This window comes from Formica exsecta, unplaced genomic scaffold (assembly GCF_003651465.1).
Source record: "Formica exsecta isolate Colony F162 unplaced genomic scaffold, ASM365146v1 scaffold128, whole genome shotgun sequence".
NCBI lineage: Eukaryota > Metazoa > Arthropoda > Insecta > Hymenoptera > Formicidae > Formica > Formica exsecta.
Window position 1 is genome coordinate 32890 of NW_021848612.1, and position 5269 is coordinate 38158.

Below are 5269 nucleotides of genomic sequence, written 5' to 3' on the forward strand. Positions count from 1 at the left end.
ATGCATTCTTTCGAGACGGTACAAGCGCTACTAAAGGGATTTCGAAAAATTAAATTAACAATGCCTGAGACTACAATTCCTCGCCGGGAATATGTTGGAGCTCAGAACATTAAATCCAAGACGGCATTTCTCAAGACAAATAAGGAAAGTCTGAATAAATTGAAGGTATCAACGCGAGGAAGCAGCAAATGTTACAACTGTGATGAAGTAGGCCATTTTGCCAAGGATTGTACTGTTAAGAAAGAAAGTTACATTAAGCCTAAAGAAATGATACCTAAGGAGAGAGCGGCAGAACGCCAAGTAGGACTAATCAATAGTGACAAAAAAGAATCAACTGAGGAGGAACAGGAGGTGGATGATAATTCAGAATCCGATGAAGAAATTCATTTAGTGGATCTACAGAATGAACTCAGGAATGAGTTTCAAAGAGATGCGGATCTACAAGTAAAAGGAGGTAACAACATTTCTTGCGTTGCAAGGATAGACACTGGATGTCCTATAATGTTGATCAAAGAAAATTTAGTAAAAAATATAGCAGTAAAAATTCCGAATGCTAATTGGTGCAGATATCGCGGAATCAATAATTCTAAACTAAATATAACAGGTTTAATCGAAGGAAATATTACTATGGATGGCACAAGCCAACCCGTTACTGTCGGGGTAGTACCAAATAGTACAATGTCGGTTCCACTACTAATCGGTAGAGACACTTTGAAATCGTTTGGATATAAATTGACCAAAAATTTAGAATTTGATAAGGCGGTTAGCGAAATACTAAATATCAATTGTGAACCACATAATGTAGCTGATCATATTAACATTAATCCTGATATCGCGCCAAAATATCGTGAACTACTTATAAATATCTTTTCGAATTATTATTTGAAACCGAATCGTCCGGAGCTAACAAGCGTACAAATAGAAGCCATTTTAATATTGAAAGATAATAAACCGATTCAATTTCATCCGCGAAGATTAAGCTACAGTGAAAAAGAAAAGGTACGCGAAATAATAGACGATTTGTTAAAAAGAAAAATTATCCAACGAAGCACGTCTGAGTACGCATTTCCAATTGTCTTAACTCGGAAAAAGAATGGCGAAATAAGAATGTGTGTAGATTATCGTGCTTTAAACAAAGTAATAGCACGATAATTATCCCCTCCCTCTTATTGAAGATCAGCTAGACGCTTTGCGGGGAAAAAAAATTTATACTACTCTTGATTTAAAAGATGGGTTCTATCATATTGCAATGTCACCGAAATCCGTTAAATATACGTCATTTGTAACTCCCCTTGGCCAATTCGAGTATGTTCGTATGCCGTTTGGTTTAAAAATTGGGCCACAATTGTTTCAAAGATTTATTAATGAAGTTTTAGCTAAACTTATAAAAGAGGGAACAGTCGTCGTTTATATGGACGATATATTAATTGTTACGAATACACTAGAATCACACTTAAATACTATTGAAAAGGTATTTCGGACATTGGTTAAGAATAGACTCGAATTACGTCTGACAAAATGCTCTTTTTTATGTACAGAAATAGAGTATCTAGGTTATAATATAACCGAAAATGGCATTAGGCCCACGGACAAAGGCATTAAGGCTGTTCAAGATTTTCCCGAACCGAAAACTATAAAGGAAGTGCAATCGTTTATTGGTTTAACTTCATATTTTAGAAAGTTTATTAAAGGATTTGCCATATTGGCCCAACCTTTGTATAGTCTTCTCAGAAAAAACACAACATTTGAATTCGGAAATAAAGAACATAACGCTTTCGAGATACTTAAAAAGAAATTGATTAAATCACCTATTTTAGCTATATATGATCCGAAGGCATATACAGAATTACATTGTGACGCAAGTTCTCAGGGATTCGGGGCAATCTTGATGCAAAAACAAGATAATAGAATACATCCGATCTTTTTTTTCAGTAAACGTACAACGGAGGCTGAAGCTAAATATCACAGCTTCGAACTAGAGACACTAGCAATTGTTTATGCACTGCGTAGATTCAGAATTTATTTACAAGGAATCTCTTTTGTGATCGTTTCTGATTGCAGCGCCGTCACGCAAACGCTAGATAAGCGAGATATTAATGCGCGAATTGCTAGATGGAGTTTAGAGTTACAGAACTTTGATTTCAGGATTATACACCGACCAAGTTCCCGAATGTCGCATGTAGATGCTCTGAGCAGATCTTTTGGAGTTTTAGTTATCGAAGATAACCCCTTTGAATGGAATCTTAATGTACTACAGAGCAAGGATCCTAAAATTAAAGAAATAGCCAGTAAACTCGAAATGATGGAGGATCCTCTATACGAGCTCAGAAATGGACTGGTTTACAAAAAACACGGTGAAAATCTTTTATTTTTAATTCCACGGCAGATAGAGAAACATGTTTTGTTTAGATATCATAATGAAATGGGCCATTGTGGAGCCGGAAAGATGATAGATATTATTCGGCGTACATATTGGTTTCCACAGATTCGAGAAAAATGTGAAAATCATGTTAAGAATTGCCTTAAATGTATATCTTTTTCTCCGCCTTCAGGAAAATTAGAAGGTTATTTAAATCCCATTCTGAAGGGCAATATCCCGTTCGAGACGCTTCACATTGATCATTATGGACCAGTGAATAAACATGTTTTTCTAAGAAAGTATATCTTTTTGATAGTGGACGCATTTTCAAAATATATCAAATTGTATCCTACAAAAAGTACAAACTCTCGCGAAGCCATAACATGTTTAAAACAGTTCTTCCAGAATTACAATAAACCAATCAATATAATATCAGACAGAGGCACAGCATTTATTTCTCAAGAATTTGAAGATTTTCTCCGTGAGCAAAGTATCAATCATATTAAAATAGCCACGGGATCTCCGCAAGCAAACGGACAAGTTGAACGAATGAACCGAATTGTAGCACCCAGTATCGCCAAACTGTCGGAAAATAAATGGCAAACAATGGTATAAAGTTTTACATGAAGTAAAATATGCCATTAATAATATGACTAATAGATCTACGGGGAAAAGCCCAAGTCAAATAGTTTTTGGATTTGACCAACGCGGTGATTGCGAAGACAATTTAAAAAGTTTTCTGGAGAAAACTATCAATCCGACAACACGTGATTTGCAAGATATTCGCGAGCAAGCCACCGCATGTATTAGCCGTTCTCAACAGCAGCAAAATACGGCTTATGATAAAAAACGCAAAGATCCAAAGAAATACGAGAAAGGCGATTTGGTTATGGTAAAGAATTTCGACAGTACGCCTGGAGTAAGTAGAAAAATGATTTCACAGTTTCGTGGTCCATATGAGATAGCTAAAGTATTGAGGAATAAACGATATATCATAACGGATCCTCCAGGATTTCAAAATACACAAAAATTGTATACGGGCACTTGGGATGTTAGTAATATCCGTCCCTGGATAACTCCAAAAGATCTGGCTCCAGATTAGTCATAAATAGTCTATAGGTTATTAATTTAATTATAAAATATATAAAGATTGTAATTGTTACATGATAGCTTATTGTTAAGTTCTACGATGTGTTTTTGATTCAAACATATAACACAATCCCGTGTTATCCTTTTGTTGTATTTTCTGTTAAATCAAATCTTTTCCATTATGTACCGATAATTTATATTATTATTAATATCATTTATTGTCATGAGTTGCCGCTGTGGTTTGGGGACCAAACCATGTCAGTCTGGCCGAATTGTAGCACGCCTTGATTATTGGGGCGCCGTGTGAAACAGGGTCCGTTATTGAGCGCGTCTCTATGGAGAACATAGGAGAATCAGAATAACAACGAGAGGAAAGGAAAAAGGATTAACAGCTGGTTGAATAGTGTGTTAAATAAATAATCTTTTTAATAAGTGAACATTGTGATTGATTTGTTCCGATCACGGCGAGCGTGCTACAAATTCTACATAAATAAAACTGTACAGTATTATTGTGAGATAATATAACATAAATTGCCATAGAGGATGCCAAAAAAGATAAATAAAGTACCATAAAAGATACCAAAGAAGACAAATTATTTTTTATTTTAAGTATTTTCTTTTATTTTTTATTTATTTATTTTTGCTTGACGTCGCGATTTCTTGCTATATAACCTTAAGGGGATCCTCCAAGGTCTGTTTTACCGATAAAAACGCGAAGTATGAGTTCAAGTACTAATCTTTTTATTGGCTATACAGAATGAAAAATCCTTTTCTAGAATTAAAGTACTCATAATAACTATGTGCGGGCGCTATAAATTAATGTAAAAAACCCAAAAAGTTAAATAATTACAGTTTTCTTATCGGCCCCTTGCATCAGGTCGTAACAATACTTATTTAATATAAAATTTCTGCAGTTTGTTCGTGCAAAAGATATAGCACCCGCATTCGGGATAACATGAAAGAATAATACCCCTGCCGAAAATGGTCGATTAAAACCGATTAAAACATAATCCGTTTTAATCGGTTTTACGGAGAAATTGTATATTTGTCTTTAACAACTGAATCCGTTTTAATTGCAGAAACACCGATTCAATAATCGATTGTGACTCATGATAACAGCAAATCCGACTTCACACTACATAAAATCGATTTACTTTTCATCTGCGAAATTATGGAATTTTTTATTAAGAGGGGTTATTTTTACCTATGGATTGACTATGGTAAATTCCAATTTAATTGCATTAAAACAGGTTTAATTATAACTTATGAAATCGTATAATTTCGGATTGAGGTGGAAATCAGACGCATTAAAGGGATCCTCAAAGATCTGTTTTACCGATAAAAACGCGAAGAATGAGTTCAAGTACTAATCTTTTTATTGGCTATACAGAATGAAAAATCCTTTTCTAGAATTAAAGTACTCATAATAACGATGTGTGGACGCTATAATTTAATGTAAAAAACCCCAAAAAGTTAAATAATTACAGTTTTCTTATCGGCCTCTTGCATCAGGTCGTAACAATACTTATTTAATATAAAAATTCTGCAGTTTGTTCGTGCAAAAGATATAGCGCCCGCATTCGGGATAACATGAAAGAATAATACTAGACTGATAGAAATCAGCTTGGAAGCCTGTGTAAAAAGATTAGTATATGAAATTATTTAGTGTACATGTGTGCATGCGGAATCGATGTCGAGGAGTAAAACAAAATAAATTTATTTATTTTTATGTAGGGAGACGAGAATAGAAAGAATAAAAGTTGAGCAAATAAAAGAATATAATAATGGGAATAAAAGAATACAATAACGAACGAGCAAAGA